General features: G+C 45.7%; 1 long non-coding RNA gene across 1 annotated transcript; it reads left to right on the forward strand.

Moving 5' to 3' along the window:
* The first annotated feature begins 1268 nt into the window (after window positions 1–1268).
* Window positions 1269–22996, forward strand: LOC119403261 (uncharacterized). Its single transcript, XR_007417130.1, has 8 exons — window positions 1269–1400; window positions 3876–3947; window positions 4180–4343; window positions 7465–7523; window positions 13469–13577; window positions 14897–15065; window positions 18843–18978; window positions 22934–22996. It is a non-coding gene; the product is annotated as an uncharacterized LOC119403261 (long non-coding RNA).
* The last annotated feature ends 1778 nt before the right edge of the window (window positions 22997–24774 follow it).

Here is a 24774-nt window from a genome sequence, read left to right on the forward strand (position 1 = left end):
AAAGTTTGTCATGAGGATGAAGATGCGGTCACTGACCAAGTAAAGGTGAAAAACACATGGACATTTCGGGACCCGAACGGCTTCCTTGATCATACTAAGCGGCAAGAGCCGTAAGTCGCTTTTTACTGTAAAATGTGACGTAATGAACGGGTGTAGCTAGCATGTAGATTGCCATCTATCCAGCCGCACTGAAAAGAGCGGCGAATTACGGAGTATCTTCCACGCTGACACAGTGATATGCATCACTGCTTCGGCTGGAATATGTCGGTATGCAACTATGAAGTCAATATCATCAGACAGACGTATGAGAACAGATGTTAAAAGGTTAAAAGAAGGCAAGAAATACAGGGCGGAGCTTAAGATTGAACTTTAATGAATGGGTGAATTTTCCTTTTCAGGCAGACGATTCGTTTCTGTCATATTACTTATAAACACAGCACTTGAGGTCATAAAGTTCTTTTTTAGGGGCTAAACATCTTAGGGGGCTCAGCGTGCATCATCGTCTGCTGTCGTGACGGCCCATTTGCTTGAGCGCAAAAGAGGGCGCCACCACCTCAGCGCTCGCCACGTGGCGAGAGCGTGCGAACTGCGCGCGTTGTCCATGGAAATTCTCTTACTGCAATGAACGTTGAACTACCAGCTCGCAAGTAACAAGAACGCGCCATCACCCGCGCCGATACTTATATTCATAAATCACTCATAGGATGTGAATCAGCTTTTAATGAGTAAGTTCACTCTATCTGAAAGAGATACGGACAGCGAATATTGCTCTCAATCTTTTTTTATATTTCTCAGATGACGGCGTTACGAAAAGCGGAAGCCTCGAATGCCGTAAGTAGACTTCATGTACGTATGAGTAGTATCGACGGTTTTAAATATAGCCGTATAAGTAGCTGTTTTGCACGCGGTCACCTGTCATGTTTAAGAGATGGCAATGAAGTTTCAAGGACAACATGGCAAGTGAGAGCGCGCGAAGAAATGAGGTGAACTGATGCAGCTTAGAGAACAATGTACACCAAAAATATGCGACTACTCAGATTCATTCAGCACATGTTTTTTTTTTTCGAATGTGGCTGTTTCTTTCTCGAGCTAGGAGCGCCATCACGCAGTCACGTAAACGTTAATGCTAGGCCGTGTCAAGCGTCACGTAAACGTTAGTGCTAGGCAGTGTTAAGCGCCTATTGTACTATACACCTTTATCACAGTACGCTCTTTATATGCATCACATAACATTCAATACTGAACACCATTCGCTTTTCCAGACACTGCAAGAGCTAAACGGAAGCATTTCCCACGGAAGTTCATAGTGGAACTTTGGATTTTTGACGTCAAGTGAATACAGGGCAGCTTTCAACACGAGTGATGATTTCCTCCTCTACATCGCTACTGCCTTTAATGCGGTGAGTTTACCGCAATCTTGTATAGGACAGAATAACTGTCGTGCAGATAAAGAGCGCCTGCCACAACATATCAAGAAATATCACTTGTTTTGTATGCTTCTCCTAACTTCCATTTGAATGTGTAACCGGCATAATAACACAGGTATCGTTTGGTTGTGTTTAACAGGGACATCATTGGTCTCACTGCAATGCAGCCGTACATAAGCATGTGTTTGGCACTCTTTCATTGAAATCCCACGGTATGGGCCACTGTGAGAGACTTCTGTCTTCTTTCGAACACCTTGACGAAGTTCGTTGGCCCGTTGCCCACGCTTCAGCAAAGAGCCATCAACTCTCAACTTCCGCACATGATTTTTTCGTAGGGAATATCTTCAACAATTGTTTCAAGCCTGACTTGTTCTGTTTTTTTTTTTACATTTTTGTTGTGTTGTCTGGTCGTTTCATGTTTGCATGTTCGTATAGTCTTGCGAAATTTTAGCATAAACAGAAATGTTAGCAATTACACGCGTTTTCACATTTACATCCGACATTTTAGCAGTGACAGCAGTTTCACGCAACGTTTGAACAACTACAGGTATTTTAGAGTTTGTAGGCAACGTGTTAGCACTTACAGGATACATTTTAACAGTTACTGGCGAGACTCTAGCATTGATAGGCATTTTAGCACTTACAGGCGACATTTTAGCGTTTGCAGGCATTTCAGCACTAATAGGTGACATTTTATCATTTACAGTCGAACCTGAGCCATGAGCACTATTACAAAATGGCGAGAGAACGTGATTATAAGTAGGTTCTGGCTTCGTTAGCTTGTGTCTAACAAACCAGCCTCTCGATCGATTCCCCTTCTTTCTTCCTAACATGGCGACGGAATAGATAGCAAGATTTTCGCTCCAGGCAGTTCCCACACAGTCTCTACTACGAATAAGCAATTTCAACATGTGTTACACGGTAAAATTACAATATGGTTACCAGGAATGCCGTTGCAGAATACTCCAGAATAATTTTTACCAGTTGGGGTTCTTTACCGTGTAGGCTAATATAATCACAGAGGTGTTTTTTTCTATTTGTCCCCGTTAAGGCACGTTCACAGCCAACGCCGAGCACACAAGCGGGCAAGCGAATTTTCAAAGCGGAGCGGCGGCGAGGCTGCGCGACTGTTCATACTGACCGCGATGCCTTCCGGCCGTTCCGCCGCGGGGATGAAGCAATCCGCCAATCCGCGGCGGACTTGTCGCCATCTTGCGGCACTACTCAATACTTCGCGCGCGCTTCTCGTGCCCTGGTTGGCTGCGGCTAAAGCGGCCCACATTTCCGCGCGGAGCAAATCGGTCCGGGCGCGATACGGGCAAGTTACCGCGGGTTTTCCGCTTTTGCGGATAATCCGCGTCCGCTTTCCGGATCCGCGCTAGGTGTGAACGTGCCTCTATAATGCACCATTGCCGAAGATCAGACGCTCGTTCTGAAACTCAATACCGCGACACCTCAGCGTCTATGCTGCCGCGGCGGTTATATACTCACGCAAATGGTCTGCAAGGCTATCAGTCGTGGTAGTGTCACTCCACAATTTACTGTAACCAATGTTTTTAAACATTGGTCACAATGAGGCTTATATTCGACAGCGGGAGAAACGTGTGTTGAAACTGTTTCTTCTACCTCTATGTTTCTCCCTTTTCCGCATAATAAGCCATGTGAGAACACAAGCAGTACCACCACATCTTGTGCCGACATTTCGCTACGATAAACCATCGTGCAATCCTGTTGATCTCCTTCAAAACGAACAAAACGAACAAAACTGAGGCTAAGCGTAATTAACTGTGGCGCACATCGGCTTGCCGACACCAAAAAATAACCTTCACTGAGCTTACCTGGAGAGTAACTTGGCAAAACGCCGAAACAAACCAATGCTGGACATGCTCGACATGCGCATTACGCCCAGCATGAAAGGAGAGAGTATATCGTTTTTCCACGCTACACTTTCACGTGAAATCTAATGGTGCAGGTACGAAAGCACACCAAGATGTTTACTTATAATCTGTGCTAATTTTCTGCAGGGAGGATTGCGCCGAGCCCACGTCATATATCTCTGCTGATGCCATCATCAATATTTTTACGACATCCGGGAGTATTCTCCACCAATGTTGTCGCCTTAATGTTACGTTATTTCTCGCGTTAAAGTTATCAACATAAGCAGTTACAGCCTCCCTGGTGTTTAGAGCTCGTATTTCTGAAGTGAAATTCATTTCCTCTGTGAATCGAAACAGTAATCGAAACAAGTACCTTAAGGCAAAAATATTTTCAATGTTGGAGTACATTTTGATGTCCCTTTAGTGCTGCTGTATTGATATTTGATAGTACAATAGAGATAAACTTAAGCCATCCCCTCTTTATTAGAGTTTGCAAGCTCATTAAAACTACTTCGCGCTTACCCAAACACATCCCTGAATCTCGTTGGCTAAGATGATATTCTTATTTTAGGTTGCCCTCAGGTTCATAACCATGACGAATCCGAAAATACGCTTCCAGCTTAACGGCATTACAGTTGATAATGTAAGTAACGCTTTATTATATTGGAGAAAATTATTGGCACGTCATTTCTTTTAATTGCTTCTGCATACTTCGTTTGTTCAATTTCATAAACTGCATTGCATAAAGGGCAGAGTGTCCCAAATGTTTGGATTTCGAAGTTATGTTTGCGTGCGACAACGTCTTTTCTAAAGTTTTTTTTATTTAGACATAAATTATAAACACGCGTTCATGGGTCTTCTTTCTGCAATGTTAGGATGACGTCCTTACCAAGGATGAAGTTTGCTCCGTGCACAACGAAGGAATACGGCGAATTGTAAAAGGTGCCACTTGCGGCGTTGACGTTGAAGACACACTGAACAAGACAACGTATTTCATAAATGAGGATATGGAAGCCGACATTGTCTTCCTCCTTACAAGGTAAGCTTACATGGAACACAATGCAATGGTCCCATGTGCTTTTGGTCTGCACACGCTCGCGTGTGAAAAACATCGACGTTAGACAATGCCTCCAGTGCCAGTGCATTTCCTGTGCTTGTGCCTAGACAAAAATGATATAGCGTTGTCACTTCAGAAATAGACATTTGAAAATAAGAGTTCTCAGGAACAACAGAAGCCTTTTTCAAGAGATTAAAGTGATTTTGCTGGCCATTTACCAGAAATAGCAGAAGTTACGAAATCATAGTTAGCTGTATGATTTAGTACAATGAATGTTAAGAGATGCAATTCTTGCTCTAACTGCCCATACTGGGAAGAGTTACGCCATTGATAGAGAGAAAGATAATTCGATAATCCAATATTTCTTACGTTCAAATAAAAATAATGACATCCAACTATTCACTCCGTCCAAAATTTAAGGAGTACCTTGTCATGAAAATATTAGCTGAGCATCCCACATAAGCTAAGTGCATGCTCGTATGCCTAAGTCGGTTGCTGGTAGCAAAGTGGCTGTAACCAGTTATACTGCTCACTATTCCATTGTCATTTCTGTACTGTCACTTTGCCTGATGCACGCCGTCAAGGAACATTCAAAAGTTAATACAGCAAAATGAACAAGCACGCGGGTATGAAACATAGAGAACACTACGAGCGCGGTAGTGTTCTGTACATACATACATCTAAAAGCTATGAACCAAGTAGCCCAAGAGAACGTCTTCAAAAATGGAGCTGTTGGATACACAGAAATTATGCATTCAAGTTAATATACGGCGATCTTTATTGCAAGCGTGAACCGATCGCTGTTAATGAAGTGTGCAACCCTAAACTCGTTTTCTATATCAGCGAGGAAATCGGAATTGACGTATACATTTATACAGATAATTGCTGCTCTTACTAAACCACCTTGTTGCCTACGTGAGCGGTTTAGAATGCCGTCATTCAGGACTACTTCTAGAAATGAAATATCATCCTGCGAGATACGCAGCCTCCTCTAAAACAGTTGTATGTATGTATGTATGTGTGTAGGTTTGTATGGAGAAAAATTATCTGCACTTTAGTTAAGCGGAGTTAGCCTGACTTTGGTACTTTCGACATAGGCTGTCACTCTTCCCGTGAATCGGGTGGCAATCCCCGGGCAGATTCCAAGGGATGACGTATCGGCCCCCCGAAACGCACCAGGTAAACGCGGACAACTTAGAGTGGGTCATTTTAGTGCGCCAGCGAACGCCGGTTGTAGACCAAAGAGCGAGTCAGATCCAATAGTTGATAATACAAACAAAATATATTCTCCGTTAAGACAGTACAGCATCACACAAACATGCACACTCGGCTGGTATCACTTACAGCTCACAATATAATTTAGATGGTGTTTAAACAACTGGAAAATAAACAAACAGATCACGCGCTAAAATTGCAATCTCATGCATTACAAGCTATTTAAGAACACTTAAAATCCTGAATATTCACCAACGTATCCAGTCCATAATTCATGGACGCCGCTTGAATGCTTCTCTTCCAGGAAACACTTACTCATACTCCAGCGCTGATCGTCGTTGTTCCCTTGCATCATCGGTCCCGATGGTTTCTCTTCCAGGAAGCACTCACATAACTTTTCACTGTTCATACGGCATTTACATGAGATTCTTCCAGATCGATGATCGACTGACCGCACAACACCATAAAACACGTCTCCTTTGGCCGACGGAAGCACACTCAACATAACTTCACCATCTCCGGACCGACTCCTGCTTCCGTCCATGGTGCACGCTTATATCTCCTCTCTCCAGGGTTCCAGAAGCGTCGCGTCTGTTATTTGGCGTGCAGGACAGCCAAAGATAGGGAAGGGGCTAGATTCTTCTCGCCCGTTCCACCCGTCGTGGCGTCACTCGGCGTCGCATAGTGTTTTCCTTCACGATGTTTCCAGACTTTGCCGGGCGTTTGATCCGAGACTGCTGGTTGTCTGCGGCTGTTTCGACTGTGTGAGGAGGTACACCGGTGCGCGTGCAGCGTCTTTCCATACTTGTTTTTTCGTGGCGCGCGCTCTGTTACGGGTTACCGCCGGCGCCGGGATTTCGCGTCGTCGTTTTAAATTTTATTTATTTATTTACGGTATACTGTGGTACCGAAGGACCATGCAGGTGGGAAACTATACAGTTGCAGATTTACAAGCACATGTGGAGCCGCAAGGCACACAAGCTCACAGAAAAGGGAAACAAAGCTAGCCTATCGGCTTATCTAGAAGTATTACAAGAAACCAGCGCAGCCTGCCAAGATAACAAAATAATACAGTTCATAGGAGAGTGACGCATACTATAAGATAAAAAAAAGAAAAAAAAACAATCCTACCCCTCCCTTAAAAAGTTATTACTCCCGTAATTGAGTGCAAAACATATAGCAACAAGCAATCGTAGAACAAAGAAAAGTTAACAAAAGACGAACTCTTCCCGAAATACGTCGGGTGCGTAAATGCAGCATTTGCAAATTATGAAGTAACACACTGCATTGATAAAGCACGTCGTGAAAAAAAGACAACATACAAAAATAAAAGGGAAAAGAAAAAAGAAAAGTCACATGAACATTCAGTGGTTTACTGTATTTTTAAATCAGTAAGTAGCACACTTTCAAATGCAATTGTAGATTCTAAAGAAACAATATTTCGGGCAGTGAATTCCAATCAGAAATGGTTCGTGGAAAAAAAGAGTAGTTGCCAAGGTTAGTACGCGTTTGATACAGACAATGCGTGTATGAATAACCCGAGCGAAGAAATGAATAAATCAGAATTACGCACAAAGCACGATATATCAAAAACTTACTTCATCCGCTAAAGATGAAAAACTACATATTTATTAAGACAATCATCGCATTCTTGAAAACTTATTCGGCGCAACTGTAAACGATGTTCGTACCTCTCACAATAACGTTGTATCGCAATTTATCGACCTCAAAATCGTGAGCTGTTAACAAATTTTTTTTCCTTATTAGCATCATCGGTATTCTGACGCGAGATGTTCACCTTTATTTCTAATTGGTGTCAAACAACGACATTATATGACACATGTTTTCTTTCTCGAGATAATTATTCTTTCATTTAATATTTTTCAAGCAAGGACCTGGTCGCCAAGCGTATAAAACACGACGTCACTATTCTTAAAGACGTTTTAGGTAAGTGCGTTTGCTTTGCCATGAATGTTGATTGTACTTTGCTACCACAGCCAGCGTAGATTACGTGTAAGAACCTGGAAAATTTATGACAGCAACACGCCGTAAAGCCGGTCGCCTGAGCAATATAAGTGTTCACTAAGCTTATATCATGTAGCTTTACCTACCGGGAGCTTGCACTGCCCGGATAAACTATGTGTTACGGCAGACGATGCCTTCATCATTATAAAGATTTCTTTTGCGAAAACGTTCCCAAAGTGTAGACCACCACTAAGGCCCGTTCATCCAAAATGCCTAACGAGACGTTCAAAAATTTCCACACCGACCACAATGTCCGCTTTCTTAATTAAACATAAGGATCCCCTCCCGTGCCAGAAAAATGGCGGAAAGCGAACCCTGACATGAGCGTCCCCGATCAGCTATTTTTCTTTATGTCCTGCTTTTCATCGCAATGCGCAATGCGAACTCCTAACCTTTTCCTTTCTTCATGGCGGGAATTGTCCTTTTTTTCAAGCTATCCCAAAATGCCCTGCGGGCGCGCGGAGCACTGAGAAAAGTGTGTTTACGCCGAGCCTGACGGCTGTTCTGTCACGTGTTGCTCATTGGCGAAGTGGGAAAACGAAAGGAAAAGAACACGGTGCCGCTTCATGTCATAAATACTACACATATCCTAACGTATCTGCATGCATCTCTACACATGAAATTTGAAAGGAATAATGCAGTCAGTGTATGTATTACCGAGCGAAAGTATATGGGAGGTAGCAGTGAAGCGGCATTCGCGTTATCGCGTGCCAATACAGTTAAGACGCACTATCGCGAGCAATATGGGCTCGAACACCGACTGTACACATATACGGCATGGTCTCCTGGGAGAAAAACACGTCTGTTGGGCCTTCACCCACGTGGTTAGCAGCAAAACACTTCTCTTGGTACAGGCAAAAACGACGGTTATGTGTGAAACAATGAAATGCCACAATGAAAGACGTTATTGCAATGTGGCAACGTGAAAAGGCATGTGACCTCGCTAAAAGATCACATTTCCACATCCGAATCGGCTGATCGTTGACAAGTACACGATCGAGAGAGCATCTCTTATTGCAATATCGCGCATACAAATACGCATTTGACTTGCGCAATAGCGAGGGCCTATTTGTGTGCACCCGCATTTCCGTAGACTCCCTGGTGCCGGGTATTTCGCAAACCAAGCCGCCACGGAAATGTGTACGGAAATGCGCGCGAAGTGCACTTCGCGCGCATGCGCCGCGGCTCGACATGGGCCACTGGTGCCCGCGAGGGCAGCGCCGCTTCTCACCGTGCAGCTCCTTTTACCTCGTACGCAGCACAGAATTGAGTGGGGCTGGTTAATGATATGCATACTCTAACATTGTGGACTAATCATGGCACTCATGACAGCATCAGGCCACGTATAGCAAAGTGATTGACTTCATAATCCAGCTTCAAGGCTCTTCCGCTAGGCTGCGCGACATACCGGTTTTTGTTACTTTTACACACGAAATAAATATATGAATCCTAGTCGCAACGTGAAAAGGATGCTGGGATCGGTCACTATATTTTACGGTCTCTTCATTTATACCAGGACCTAATCCCACGTTCTGGCCAGTTGTCGGTCCCTTTAGCGAATTCAAGAACCTTGTCCGTTATACGGAATATTGTAAAATGAGACGAAAGCGCGGAAACAAAAAGTAATGTCATGGGTTAGTTATAAACGAGTTTTACTGCATGGCAGGCTTCGGAGCCACGTGAGTGTCCAAGAAGCTCTACAGTTGCTCGGAACTTTTGGCCGACTGCATCTCAGTTGCCGCCAACGACTTTGGCAACCCATACATGTCCAGACACATGATGCTCAGAAATGCGTGCGCCTTGTCGCTGTCGGGAACCTTGTTGATAATAAAACAGATATCAACCTCTCATTGTATGCGTCCAGTCACTTGCGGTGGCTCCATCCTGCCCAGCTGTCCTTGAGACTGCATCGACCCTTCTTGTTACCTTCTTGAAAAAACTGACAGCTGTTCTCGATGCCGTCATCTCACCCTCGTTGCTGATTTCATGTCCTTACTAGGAACTGAACAGGCTCGTGTTGCCGCGGGAAAATAGTATTTACACCTTGAATCTTACTGGCTCATGGTTACATAAGGAATAAACCCATAGAACAGCGACCGCAACCTTTCAAGCCCTTGTATTCACGTGCGCACTAACAGGTGTCTCCTACTGAGGCGCGCTATCGAGGACGCAACATCGGTCTTTTGCTACTAGGCAATACGGCATTGCTGCTATTTAAATGCGAAGCATTTCTTGGCGAACTTCTGCGACTTTGAGCGTATCTATCTATCTATCTACTCTATCATCTATCTATCTATCTATCTATCTATCTATCTATCTATCTATCTATCTATCTATCTATCTATCTATCTATCTATCTATCTATCTATCTATCTATCTATCTATCTATCTATCTATCTATCTATCTATCTATCTATCTATCTATCTATCTATCTATCTATCTATCTATCTAGCCGCCTACGACTTTGTGCGCTCCTGCTCGTTTCGTTAATCGAATGTACACCAAAATTGGTATGGCATAACATGACTGTATGACGAACATGAATGATGAGTCATAACATGAAAATCATGACATGCATGCCATGAACGACATGATATACATGCCACAGTCTTGGTGATCTGACGGTCGTTTCGTTACCTTGTTATATACCCATAGGTCGGCAAAGTAAGTGGAGCTCACTCAGACCCAAACTCACCAACATATTACTCAGCCGGACTCACTCAGACTCAGACTCACGGCTTCACCTGAGTCTGAGTGAGCCTGAGTGAGTCGACTCACGAGTTTCGTTGGCCTAAAATTAGTTTTTTCGACCATGGTGTCAATCCCCTTTAACACCATTATCTCACATAATCAGTGCTCTACTATACGCCTTTTGATCGTGTACCTTCAAATATGAGTTATCATAATATATCATATCCATCCAGTTAGGATATTTTTATGAAATACGTGACTCGCAGAGATATTTTTATCAAGAACTTCCCATGAAAAAGTTTCCGAGTGGAGGTCATGGCACCCCTTCCCCTAATTCACGCCTGTGATCAATAAATATTGAGGTGGTGCATGAATGCTGTTGTGCTGAGGTATGTGTAAATAGACCTGAGTGTAAACGTAAGCCGATATAAGGCTGACAGTAATGCTGAAGATGAGTAGGTAGGACCAAAAAGTCGGCAACAAAAAGTGGAGGTCACTCGGAACCATTCAAAAAATATATTTTGCGCTTAGGGCTCACTCCGACTCACACTCACCAATACTTTCCTCAACTGGACTCACTCGGACACACTAAAATTTTCTTCAACTGGACTCACTCGGACTCAATCTCACCAAAATTTAACTGACCTGGACTCACTCAGACTCAGACTCACGGCCAGATCTGAGTCTGAGTGAGTCCGAGTGAGTCGACTCATGAGTGAGTTTGCCGACCTATGTATATACCAAAATTTATACGGCGTGACAAGAGCGTATGACGAACATAACTAACAGGTCCTAACGTGCAAATCATGACACGCATGTCATGTACAGCATGATATACATGCCGGGCTCATGGAGCGCTCGCGGCCGTTTCGCTAGCTTGATATATACCAACATTGGTACTGCGCGACGTTTACTGTGTAACGAACATAAATAACATCAGTTAACATGAAAATCATGACACGCATGTCATGTACAGCATGACGTACGTTCCACGCTCATGGTGCGTTGGCGGCCGTTTCGCCAGCTTGATCTACCCCGGAATTGGTATTGCGCGACGTGACTCTGTGACGAACATAAACAACACGACTTAACATGATAATCATGAGAAGCATGTCATGTACAGCATGACTTACGTGCCGCGCTCATGGGGCGCTGGCGGCCGTTTCGCTAACTTGGTATACACCAAAATTGGTATCTTGCAACGTCACTGTGTAACGAACATAAATAACATGAGTGGCACGCATTTTCCTGAATGACAGACAAGACGATGTATGCAGCTCTTTGCTGGCTGCTTCGCATTACATCGATTCCCACAATGCGTGGGATCTGGCGGCTTTTTTGTTGGCCGCTCTAGAGAGTCGTGAGGAAGAATAGTTTATTTAAACCTGATGGGCCGTTAACGTGTTCCACGAGAGTTTGTCCGGAGACTATCTACATTGTGTTGGCTTGCCCAGATTTCACGGCAAATTTGTTTTTGCTGGCTGGGAGTGATTTTCTCGTGAAACAATGAGATCTTTTATCACAGGCGTAATTGCTGTCGATGCAGTCAACATGAAAAATTGAGGTTTGAGAAGGCACTATCTTCTTCCATGACATATTCTACCTTGAGCGTAACTCGTCTTGTGTTGTTCTCCTTATGCTTAAAATAGCAAAACGATTTTTTCTAAACTCAGATCGCCGTCACCAAAATAATGGGGCAAAGGTTTACTAGTTATAAGTTATAAGAATCACCAGAAATTCCTATTTCAGAGAATAATTATTTTTGGAATTAGACCCACATTTCTAGGATTTCTACGGGAAACGACACTCTAAAAGCAGATGTACCCTCTAGGAATGTTTTTAGATGCGAAGAATCTTATGAGCGAGCTTGATCCAGTGGCGTCCGCGCTCCATTGCGCATGCGCCTATTCTCTCTCCCACTCTCCTCCTTTACGTAGGTCTTCGGTCGCCTTCTCTCCTCTCCTCCCCCACGCTGCTGCCGCGCACTCTCCTCCTTTACGCAGGCGTTTACGCAGGCGTTCGGTCGCCTTCTCTCCTCTCCTCCCCCGCGCAGCAGCCTGTAAACCCACTCTCTCCTATCCCGCCCCCATTTTACATAAGCGCGTGCGCTCGGCCGGCTTCCGTCATTCTCGCTTCGCTCCCGTTCAGATGAGTTGTGACGTGAACGTCGGCGCCAGTTCCAGCAGCACTCCCACCTCTGCCGAGATCGAGATCGTCGCGGAGCAGCAGCAGCGCAGGGCTCGCTACGTAATGATGACACAAACACTAAATACAAACCGCATACACTAACGGAAACGCCGAGTGAACATAAACGGAAACTTGGTGTGCACCCAGAATGCTGCTTCGCATCCCCTCATGGTTCCCTTTAGTGGGAGATGGTGTAATTTTTTGTCCCACAAGAGTTATCGTTATTCGGCTTGCCTGTGTTTGCTTTGTTAAAACTCCACCCCAACCACTTCCCCATCGTGAATGTTGTGGCCTGCTGATAGTGCGCACAGCGTTTCTGACCTGAAAGTACGGGACGCGCGGCTTTAAAGCAAGGAAGTTCATGAAACACGAATGGCTATTCTTATTTTCGGACAATAACACCCTCCCTATGTTTTCATATTGTAGGTTTTGCCGTAGTTTACGGCAAACGGTGCCGTAAACACTAAAAGCACTAAGAGCGTCATATTATCAGACACTTGTCAGCACTCATTACTCGCCCTATTGTGCAACGTAGTCGGCCGTTGAGTCATCTGACTGACGCTTCAACGTCGATGAGGACACTTCTGACCTGTTTAGCATAAGCTCACCATGTCACCTTAATGGCGAGTGCGAGCAATAAATTTTTATCTAGATGGCCATATATAATATATATATATATTATAATAAAGAGCTGAGACACGGCCTCGACAAGAGCAACTAATATCAGACGGTATATAACAGTAGGCCTAGCCAGCGCGAATAGCAACAACCTTCAGCACGAGCCCTTTCTGCTTAGCGCTGACGATCCGACGGTACGGGGTGCACTTCTTCTTCATCACAATATATATATATATAATATATATATATATATATATATATAATATATATATATATATATCTATATATATATATATATATATATATATATATATATTATATATATTATGGGCAGTGCGTGTTCATGCGGCTCTTTCTTTTGCACATTCAGGTGTGGCTTATTTTGGTGGTGTGTGCTCTTCCTGGAACGCTGGGGTTGCTGAAGACATACCACAAACGTACAGTGGAGTCACAACTATGGCTCACGAGATCGCACATTTGTAAGTTGTCTTTTAATGCAATTGCAAAGTGCAAAGAGCACATGCCTACCCACCGTTGTAGCTCGGCGGTTAAAAGTTTTGCGCACTTAAGCTCGAGGACACGGGCTCGATTCCCGGTCACGTTGGCCGCATTTTGATGGAGGCGACATAGAAAAAAAATTGTGCTCTTTTTTTAAGTGCATTAACCAACCCTAGGTGGTCAGATGTAGTACTGATCGACTTCCCCACTGCCATAACTCTCTAATCGTAGCGCGGTTGTGTGGCTTAAAAGTACGTAATTTAATCATATTATCGAAGAACACGTGTTAATAAATAATGAAATATATAGTTACAATTTCCTTTCCGCAGTATATGTCGCCTACGCATACCAGCCTTTTCTTCTCACTTTCGAGCCTAAACATGCTTGAATTCAGCATAGAATATTATTCATTGTTAATTGTTCTCGTATGAAAAATTGAAGTTGTGCCCGTATACAACGCAACACACAAGGAAAGCTTTATGAAAAAAAAGCTTCAAGTGTTTTCATCAAGACACACGCTTGGTGGCTCAGAATTCTCGCATGAACGTTCGATTTGTTGATTGGAATCCGTGCTAAAACCACTTGATGTTGAAATCTTGGAGACGCGCTTGACACTCTGAATAGCTTGGCCGTTTAGTTGTATAAGAAGAAATTACAAGAAGACTTAACTAGAATTCGAGGACAGTCTCGCCACGACATAAGTTTATCAGCGTCATATAATAATATCGTCACAGCGTCATATAACGTCTCAAAGCCAAGATTTGATTATGAGAGACGCCGACGTGGGGGGCTCCGGAAGTTTCGACCACCTGGGGTTCTTTAACGTGCACCTAAATTAAGTACATGAGCCTCACGCATTTTCGCCTACATCGAAAGTGCGGCCGCCGCGGCCGGATCAGCATCATTCCCTATTTCAGCATTACTGCTATCTTGAAGCTCGAGAGGAACATTCGCCTGTAAGTCTACAGCACCTGTGGAGTACTTCATAGGTACGGCGATGAATTTCGCTACGCCCAGTGCGTTCGTTTTCAAGTCAGGACACTCATTGACGTGAAAGTTTAGGCTGTTCTTCGCATATATTTTCTTTTGGGGAGAGGGGAGCTACCCGCCTACCCCCTCCTTCTGCCGAACTCCTGATGAAGGGGGTGTTTTACCGAGAACAAATAATGAAAATAGGGGTTCTTCAAGTATAGTCAAGGCCTTCGGCAAATGCATCCCCCCTCCCTCTCCCGAAAAAAAAATTCCATCGCTACGGCCTCGAAATATGATTAGATAAACTCGAGAGTTCCCCTTCTTTCAGATTGGGCTCGGTACATGACGGAGAGACTCCAGCTGCCAAGCATGAGAGGGCATCCTGGAGCGACAAGGTGTCCTCGTAGCGAGGGATACCTCATGGGCGACAATTCTCCCACGAAGAACGTGTACAGGCTTTCGGACTGCACTAAAGAACAAATTCGATACCTGTTCAGGTGCGTGAAGGCATACTTTATGTACCCTACTGCACTAGCAAAGTTATATTGGCTTTAACAAACGAGCTTAGCGGATACCATCATTGCAGTGGACAGTTCACAAAAACAAAGACAAAGGATATGTTATCGATCACCCGACCACAGTTGTAGTGTCACACTACAGCGCTTTCGATTGGTAGACAGGTGCGACGGTGATGGTGACGTAATACGCGCCGGTAGTCACTCGTTATATAAGGGAGAGGGCGATAGAAGGGACAGAAGGTGAGCGCGCTTTAGAGCCTGTCATGCGCACGGGTGATGTGCGACGGATGAATATGGAGGTTTACAGTAAATATGTTTAATTAACCACCCAGTAGCCGGTAACATGAAACGACAGAGCAACACAGGAGGAAATACTAACAGCGTCTATGAAGGCGCCAGAAATTTATTATTGCGACAGCAATTATATGGACACTCTCGGCTGATTTTTGCCGTCGCCGTCATGCCCCGGTTATGTATATGAATGTATATATATATAAAAAGCCTAAACAAAATAAAGCGAAGAAAAAAAATCCGAAGAACCCGACTCGGGATTCGAACCTATGTACAACCGTTAGAATGCTAAAGAAGGATCCTTAATCTATCATGGCTTGAACGTCTCCCTTCACTCCTCGGCCGCCAACTCTTCCCGTGCCGGCCACATATACTTTGCCTCTCTCCTTGTTAACTGCACCGTCTTGTAAAGCGCAGGGATGTACAAGCCTGGTCGTCAACCCGTTGCCAGAACATATACGCAAGAATTCCCAATCACCCAACCTCTACCGTGGGAAGGCAAGTGTCGGTCAGAGACCCCGCGATGGCTCGGGCAAAGGGGAAGATGTTTAACAATCGTTTCTGGCGACAGGCCGCCCAGCGAGGCTTCCTACGTCACTCTACAGCAGCCAATGAAAGCCGCTGAGCAATGCGCTGGAGTAAGTGCGGAGTATCCACCGGAATATAATCAGGAAATGAGCGCCGTTTCCCTCCGTCCGTCGCCCACGGGAATAAAACAGCACCGAATGAATGTATATACTCCGGTACATTCCGATGTGTTCGAGGTTCAGTGACGCCACCGGAGTTAGTTTAGCTCGAGCAACATCCCCCAAGACCTCCCAGCTGGATATTTTTTTTAGTTTACAGTGTAGTCATGCGTTCCTCCAACTCCCACTCTTGCGCGCGTGGTACCTCGGCCGAAGCGGCGTCGGCATGCGCAACAGCTCGGTTTGTGAGCTCTTGAGCCCCCGCGTGTGCCACCTCGTTGCAGGCCGACGGGGTTTGTGTGTGTGCGGGCGTCCATATAACGAAAGTGTCATTTTAGGAGCTGGCTCGCCAGGTTATTGAGGTGGGGCGAAGTACCTAGCCGTAACCTTACTTCCAAAGGCGGCCGCTACAGGCGCAGCTCGCGTGAAAGAGACGTCTTCCTGTAGTTCTTCGAGTGCCTTGATGATGATATTAACGCAAGCAAAACCACATATAGCATAGCCAACTATCGCATGCGCACGCTCGCGCGAAAGAGAAGTCCTCTTTCTCTTGTTCTTCGAGCGCATTGATGATAATAATAACGCAAGCAAAACCACAAATAGCATAGCCAACTGTAGCATGCGGCGCTCGCTCCACTCCGGCGTGTGCTCTAGTTTGATAGGCGACCGCTAGAGGGCCACAACTGCACGCTTCCTCTCACTTTCGACAGTCGTCAGTTAGTGCGCTTCGATACTACTAATATGAACGAAAGACAAGCCGGCGGAGCGGAGGGCTCGCAATGCATCAGCAGCGTGGCCTTGCCGCCAAGACCCTGTGGTGAGAGCCCGCGAGGCCGCAGAGAGACGTCAGCGTCGTGCCGACGCCGAGATACAAGAGGACGAAGCCGAAGCAGCGCGGATACGGGGGAAAGAGAGCCTCGAAGCCCCCGTTTCCGGTTGCGGGATGCAGCGGCCAAGCGCCGAAAGTGGTCGCTACCTGAAAGTTGGTGACGCCGACGCACGCTTCAAGCGCGATTTCCTCGACCACTCGTTCGGCCACAGCTGGAAGGTCCGTGACCGCTTGTGGTTCGACAGCAGCCTTACCACAGTCGCTACTATAAAACCGTGTGACGTCTTTATATGAGAGTAGAGGAATTGTACGGAGCATTAACGGTTTACCCGATTATCTACGAGCCAGCTTCCTTTCATTGGCGCTGCAGTTTCAGAGGTGTGCTCTAAGGAACCAGTTTCTGCATTGACTATCGGCGTGTCTCGCAGGCGCTCAAGCAGAGCGAAAGATAAACCGGTGAGGATAAACGTCCCGTGTGATACGTCACGTGCGCGTCCACCAATCACAGTTCAGAACGCAGTCACGTGGCGGAGCACAGTGCTTTCTTCCGACACCACCAAATGGCTCTGCCCGCCGGACATCTTGGCAGAGGCGGAGAAGAGAAAAAGACGCTATTTCTGCAACCCTAAATGGGAGCACATCTCAGCGTCTGCAGGGGAATGGGGAGGAAGAAACAATGATGGGAAGAGTTGAGTAGAAGAGGAGGAGAGTAGCGTCCGTAGCAGAGGACATGGCGGGCGACTTCTACAGCCGCTTCTCCGGCGGCTTGTGCAGTCCTATGCGCCTACACACAAGTTGGAGGTAGCGTCATCTGAACCATTGAAAGACGCGTCGAAATATAAAACGCGAAGCATTCCCTCACCCATTACAGCTGTGCTCATCATTCAGAGTCATTAAATAAAATTTCCTCGTCTCTGTAAATGAACTACACGCGTAAGATAATGCTTGGTACCTAATTAGTTGACCATATTTTCGTCAATAGATAAACGATGGAGCAAGCTATTATCCTTGATTCGTGTAGCTGTGTGATACGGTGCTATCCTTATCAATGGTAAGCCTTTCACAAAAAACATTTGGGACGTAATGTCTAACTCTTGACCAATCTTCATCTAATTGCAGTTCTTCTGTTGAAGAAAAACATTGCAGCCTCTTGGCTTGCCAATATGGGAGGGGGGGAGAGAGAGAATAAGAATAAAAGAAAGGCTGGGAGCTTAACCAGGGCTGAGCCCGGTAGGCTACCCTGCACGGGGGACGGGGGGAGGGGGAAGGAAAGTTAGAGAAAAGGAGGAGAAAAAAGTCACTCTTTCAGCCGACGCAAGAGTTCCGCGTTTGACATCACAAACGGCGAATCAGTCCGGTATCCTTGAGAAGCGCAACAGCGCTTTCGTTGCCTGTCGGAACTGTGATGGGCAGCCCCAGGGTCCCAATATTGTTCGCGACAGTGAAAGCGCTTCCGTCCATTTGATTTAGCGCAGTGCTGAGGCGAAGCCTCTCGTTTGCGTATGTCCGGCAGTAACACAGAAGGTGCTCAATTGTTTCCATCAACGGCACAGTCGTTGCACTCGGCGTTGTCGGCCATCTCTATCCTAAATGAGTAGGCGTTGGTGAATGCTACACCCAGACGCAGACGGCACAATACTGTCTCTTCTTCCCGGGAAAGACCAGGTAGTAGCCGCAGTCGTAGAGATGGGGTCGAGAGAATACAGTCGAGCAGTTATTGAAATGCAATACCTGCTTTGAAAGCTTGATATATGTAGGCTAAAAGTTGTTCAGAATTGTGGGCAAAAGGACAAACGACGTTTCTCCACATCTGTTTACCATAAATGTCCATGAAATCTGTGTTTGTGTGCAACATAATTGAATGGTGCAATGAATGAAATTAATGCGCTTTCATAGACAAGACACCATCTAGCGAGATATACGACAGATGTCATTTTCCTGGATGTGCAGGCTTCTACCGCTGAGCTGTATTAACTTACGAAAGCAGGCGAATGTCAAGAACAACAACTATCCGGGTGAAGTTGTCGATCTCACAAATTTTTGCCGTGTGCTACACCCAGACGTAGCAAACGTCTGGCCTGAAGACGTACGTATACCTAAATTTTATATTTTTCTTATTACGTAACAATCCTATTATTGCGATAGCAATTATATGGACAGTCTCGGCTGGATATTGCCGTCGCCGCCATCATGCACCGTATATGTATAAGTATGTATATATATATAAAAGCCCCCAAAGAAAAATCATTCAGAAAAATGCTTCCGAAGCGCGGAATCGAACCAGGGACCTCTTGCTCCGCAGCGAGTGGCGCTAACCACTGCGCCACGAAACGCAGATCCTCCGTGTAGCTAACGGCGAGCGTTATATAAACACGCTTTACCGCTGGACGGACTCAGAGACGGCCGGCGCTTATAAGCGTTTCTTCATTACCAGCGAGATGGCGCTAGGAGCGCGACGGGCGCATTTCAATGTCGTCGGCGAGCTCGCTCCCTCCTTCGTATATTTGCGCAGGGAGAACCTTGCCCTTCCGCGGTCGGCTCGCGCGATTTGACATCCCTGTTCCCCTCGTGGTGAGGGGAACAGGGATGTTTCAAGATTTCACCGTGATGTCCGCGCTCATGTTACGAAGCGTACGAAAGTCACTCGAGCTCAAGAGACGCCGCTAAACGAACAAACAGGAGATGAGCCGCGAACTATCAAGTGTCACAGCTCGACACTTGAATCACGCTAGTTTCCTTCGCTGCTTCAGCCACCTTTGCAACAGGAGCGCTGTTGAAACTGAGAGTATCCATTGGCGAGCCTCACTTCATATAGCATTAGTTTCTTGCTATCGCATTCATTGCTTCGGCCTTGCGGCGAAACTATGACTTTTTTATTTAGCCCACAGACCTTGAGGAAACCTGAAGATTACATATTTTAGAAAGCTCCTTACCTCCCGTTACTTTTGTTACTTCTGTATGCAGTAGCTCGTTTTAGGCCGAGGTGCTACTATATCGGAAGAAAATTATTCTCACTGCTTTAAGGGCTTCGACTCATTTGCTACATTTATAGCACATGTGCAATGTATACTCTAAGGCAAAATTACCCGAAAGCGGTGTAACGGAGCCAATAGGCGTACGCCATGTAAGGATGGACTGTTGAACGAGCAACCATAGAGGGACGTGTGCCGTGTGCAAACCATTTAGTCTCCAAAAGGAGCAACGGTGCGGGAGACGCAGTGCGCGGTGCAGAAAATACGTTCCGCGTGCAAACCGTTGTCTAGGAGAACTAACCGTCCACCAAGTCAGTCTTTCCACATGTGTTCATGGTGGCGTGTTGGCGGTTGTGTCGCGATCGACAATTATAGTTCGACGATGTAGGAGCTATGCCGCGGCGCCTTAAGTGCACGCGAAATGCGTCGATGAGCTTGTGGTGCTGCTTTACGTTTCGCCGCACCCATGAAGTCTGGAGCTGGTGTCGACACGCCGCGTTCTATTTCTCCGGCGTAGTCACGGCACTGCGTCGCCACCAACTGGGAATGGCGGCCCAGAAGACAGTAGGCCTATTGGAACTATGATTTCAATCTGACTCTGGGAAGAAATCGGCGCTGGATCCTTCCACAAGTAAGTGATCTTTCTTTATTCTGCCGTATCTGTCGCGCGCGCACGAAACGCACCGCAGTTGCCGACAACGGGCTCGATCGTGTAGGATATAAAGCGCGCGAAATCTACCGCGAGAGCTGGCTTGGGCATCAGCTCACCTTTGTTTTGTGACCGCCTGGATATTGGCCGCCATTGTCATCGGACGTCCGCGAGCTCGCTCACAGAGGATTCGCCGTGGTAATGAGCTACGAGCTCGCGATATTGGACAGGGGCCTCGCCGCTGCAACTGGTACTCGTGCAAAACGCACTGCGGTGGCCGGTAACGAGCCTGGATTTTCTGTCGCGCGCTTGAAATGCACCGGTATGGGCTGGCGTACGCTTTAGTTAGCCGACTTTAGCTGTGCTTCGGAAATGTGTGGAATTTCGTCGCCATTACCATCGGCTTCCTCGTCGTTCGCTCGCAAACAGTTCGCTGCCGTTCGGGGGCGGCGGCCCCGCTTTCACTCGTTCGAGGTTTACCGGTTCGCTGGCGGCAGCGGTTGGCCTGACGGGCTTGCTCGAGCTGTACGAACCCGCTTTGCAGAAAAACTCGCCGACACGGTCGCGGGCGTGATGGCTGCCGCCGACGCGCTTGAGCTTTGGTTATGTTGACATCACGGTGAAATTATTTAATGCTACATTTTCACCTTTTCACATTTTTTTCACCTATTTCACCTTTTCATTTTACTTGCACGTATTTGGCATGTGCGTGCATCTTCATCTTCTCTGTCACAGGTGACTATTTGTAATCTTTTTCGGCTTTGCAGGATGCAGCCTTTGCCACAACGGGCAAACTGTTGTGTGCGCTGGAGCAGGAATGTCAGTCATCTGTCGCTTTCGTTGGAGCAGCTTCACAAAGAGGACTGTACGAGAAATGTCAACGCGGGTGGACCTGTATTGGACACTTGACAGAGAATTCACTGAACGGAGGCATAAACTTCATATGTACAAAGAAAAATAAAACATTTCATTGCCTCACTTTTGTCTTTCGTGGTCGCATTGACTTCGAAAGCAGTAAAACACGCATGACTAAATGTTCTTTCGCATGTTATTTTCGGCCCCATTTGTCGCTCGCCGCGGAAAAAAACACGTGAAAAGGTATCAAGCATTGCGGAGATCAACTGTAGAAAATGATCTCTGAGCGATTAACGGGTCACATGAACTGGGGATAAAAAATGTCGTCGAAAGACGATAGTTTCCTGCCGGCCGTACTACATGAGTCCTCCTTCTCTATGTTGAATCGCAGCATCCGGCTCCTAGCATCGAATTTGCAGCGCAGCTCAAAAACACTAGCATTTTCAGCGCCGTGCAAGAAACACAAGGGTCTTTAGAATTACGTATCCATGTATTTTCTAGTAAAGGAACACACCACCTAATACTTACGCATTGATGTAGCCCCTCAGGTATGCGTAAAATTTGCTTTTTGATCGACAGCGTTCACAAGTATGAACGACGATACCAGTGCAAGATGGCTGGGCGTTCAGAAAGTGGTTAAACTTTGGCCGCGTGGCTGAATCGGGTGACAGACAGACAAAGAGAAAGACAGACAGACCAAAACTTCTGCGTCAAAGTTCCCCAAGAAAGACTTTCGTCTTTAAAAGTTCTTCCCAATGGAGTATTTCAGTGGACTGATCGTTCGTCTGGCGAGGTGCAACTGTGGGGACTAACAGCTGCCCGGTAACGTGTAAATATCAGGACTAAATGTTAATTCATTAAGGTATCTGTAGGGAATAACTGTTGACCTGTAAGGTGTGAATGTGAGGAGTAAATTTTAGTCCATTGAGGTGATGTGTGGGGACTAACTGCTAGACCCGGTGCCGTTAGTCCTTAAAGAGATTAATGGTTGTGGCAGGCCGATTAGTCCCCGAAAGGATGAACCATACACCCTTTTAACACCCTTTGCCTTAGAGTTTCCGCAGACACTTTGGAACACAAATTATCAGTCAATACTATGTTTTTTTTAAAATTAGTCCGTGTTACTTTGGGTGCCAATTATGTCTTCTCTCACAAAAGCAATAGTGTAAAATTCTTCATGGCACTTCATTCTACTCATTAAATGTCGGCAATGGTCCCCATCACTACGCGCATGCGCAATTAAATTATGTCACCCATTTCATCATCATGACATGAAAGCCTGCAATTTTTTCGCAATCTACGCAATACCATGCGCAAGCTGTGCAAACAGCACGCGCTTCACCAGCAATACAGGATTACAGGAGCAAGGTCTACGTTCACCGCTTTGATTAACGCAGTGAAAATGGGGGGAATGCTCCTGATTTTTCTAAACACAAGTTTGCCCTGTAAAAAATTGGTAACTGAAATATTTGCATGTAAGCGTACACCAAAAGGACATAAGGAGGAACTTTATTTCATTTTCACATGTGCAAATTAACTAAATATTGTTCTCTGCACGCGCACAGAGGCCTGGCGATGGCTATAAAAAGTGCATGGTTCACTGCTGCTGGGAAGACTATTACGAAGAGATTTACACGCTTACGAATTGTGAAGCGCATATGATGCTGGAAGGAATGCCTTGCGGCGACAATAAGGTGCACGCCTCTTAAGTTCTTAGCATGTCATCCTGCGTTCTTGTCCTTATTGTTAACACGCATCAAGCGTATCGCAGAAAGCAAAAGCGGCACTAATGCAAAATTAGGTGTCTGAGAGTAGCACTCGCAATTACTCTGTTTTTAAACTTGCGATTAACGGTGTGCCAGCTTCTTTTTTTTTCTCAGTCAATGTATTCATCCTTGCCCACCACTCTACGGTTTTCGGCGCCCAACGTTGTTTTGCACTGCCTCCCGGATCGGAAGAATTACATGCGTTCTTCACCTCAGCTGACTTTGCACGGCATCCGGGGTGCCACACCTTTGACTACGCAATGATTTCGTGTTGTGACGTCATTACGTGACGCCATAGCGACGTCATACTAACGTCACAAATCTATGCTATCTGTGCGCGAGGCCTATGTGATTGGTTTCTGAGACGTAATTTGTGTTTCTAATATTTTTCATAATTACACTACTCCAATCTTAACTCACGACATACCTTAATGTCCATTCCATTATATACGACCCTCAGCTTTTCCCAGTGTATCCGTTCCTAATTTTTTTAAAAATTTACCACAGTTTTCGGACAGCTCGCGCCGACACTTCGCGGCTCCATTGTATGTAATCTAGCCTGGTCACACACCTTGCTTGACCGGTTTGTCGGTAATATAGCTAGAATAGATCCCAACATCTAAAATTAAACCGGAGCGTTCACTATGCATTCTCTGGCAGGTAAGGCGCAAATAAACACGGACAGAGAAAGGACAGAAACATAAAAAGCGCTACTCAAAACTGGATTTATTCCGGAAAGAATACGCATATTGCACACACATCTCAAACCACTGGACATGCGCGAGAAAGCATGAAGAAAGGCACCCAACCGTCATCGCTGCGTAATTGTTTTATTTTTGTCATCAAGTGTTGTATTATATTGATGTCATGGATTGTTCCTGCTATTAGGGGCTTTTGTGTATCCTATGTGCAGTTGGAGCGTCCCTTCAAGTGATCTTTTAGTTAGCCAGGGGCGTAGCCAAGGATGGGGGGAGGGTTTCAACTCCCCTCCCCTAAATGTTTCAATTTTGCACGTGTACGCACACACATACAAACCTACGCCCGAACATACAAACCTACGCCCGAACAACTATAATTTAAGCCCTACCCCCCCCCCCCCCCCCCCTCCAAAAAAAATTCTAGTTACAGCCATGTGTAACGACCATGACCGGGCACCATTCCTATTCAGACTTTCCTCTGTCCGTGTTCTGAGCGTCTCCTGCCTGAAAATGCTGCCGCACGTACTGGCTCCCAACTAGCACCTTGTTTTACTAAGCTTTTTAAACTCTCGTTGATCTCGTCGGCTGCAAACACACTGTTTTTAGTTAACCGTAGGATATATTGGGAATACTCTAATTTTCCCGCTGTCTAATATTTTCTACCGCCCTTTGTTTCTTTACAGACATGCAGGCGAGGAGTTTGTGGAGTACACATATGGAGTGATGTGTACAAGACATGGCGCACTTTTAACACATCATAACTTCTTTATAGAGGAAGAGTTGAGGAACCAAGAAGGCCACAAATTTGATGAAGATAAGCTTCGTTCATCGGGATATTGCGATACAAAGAACGCCGTTGGAAGCTAAGCCTTACGACTAGCCTTGGCAGAAAAGCACACATTTTAAGCGACTTTGAAGCATCAGTTGTTTGTGCTAAGTTAC

The sequence above is a fragment of the Rhipicephalus sanguineus genome, chromosome 8 (assembly GCF_013339695.2).
Source record: "Rhipicephalus sanguineus isolate Rsan-2018 chromosome 8, BIME_Rsan_1.4, whole genome shotgun sequence".
In the NCBI taxonomy this organism is placed as follows: Eukaryota; Metazoa; Arthropoda; class Arachnida; order Ixodida; family Ixodidae; genus Rhipicephalus; species Rhipicephalus sanguineus.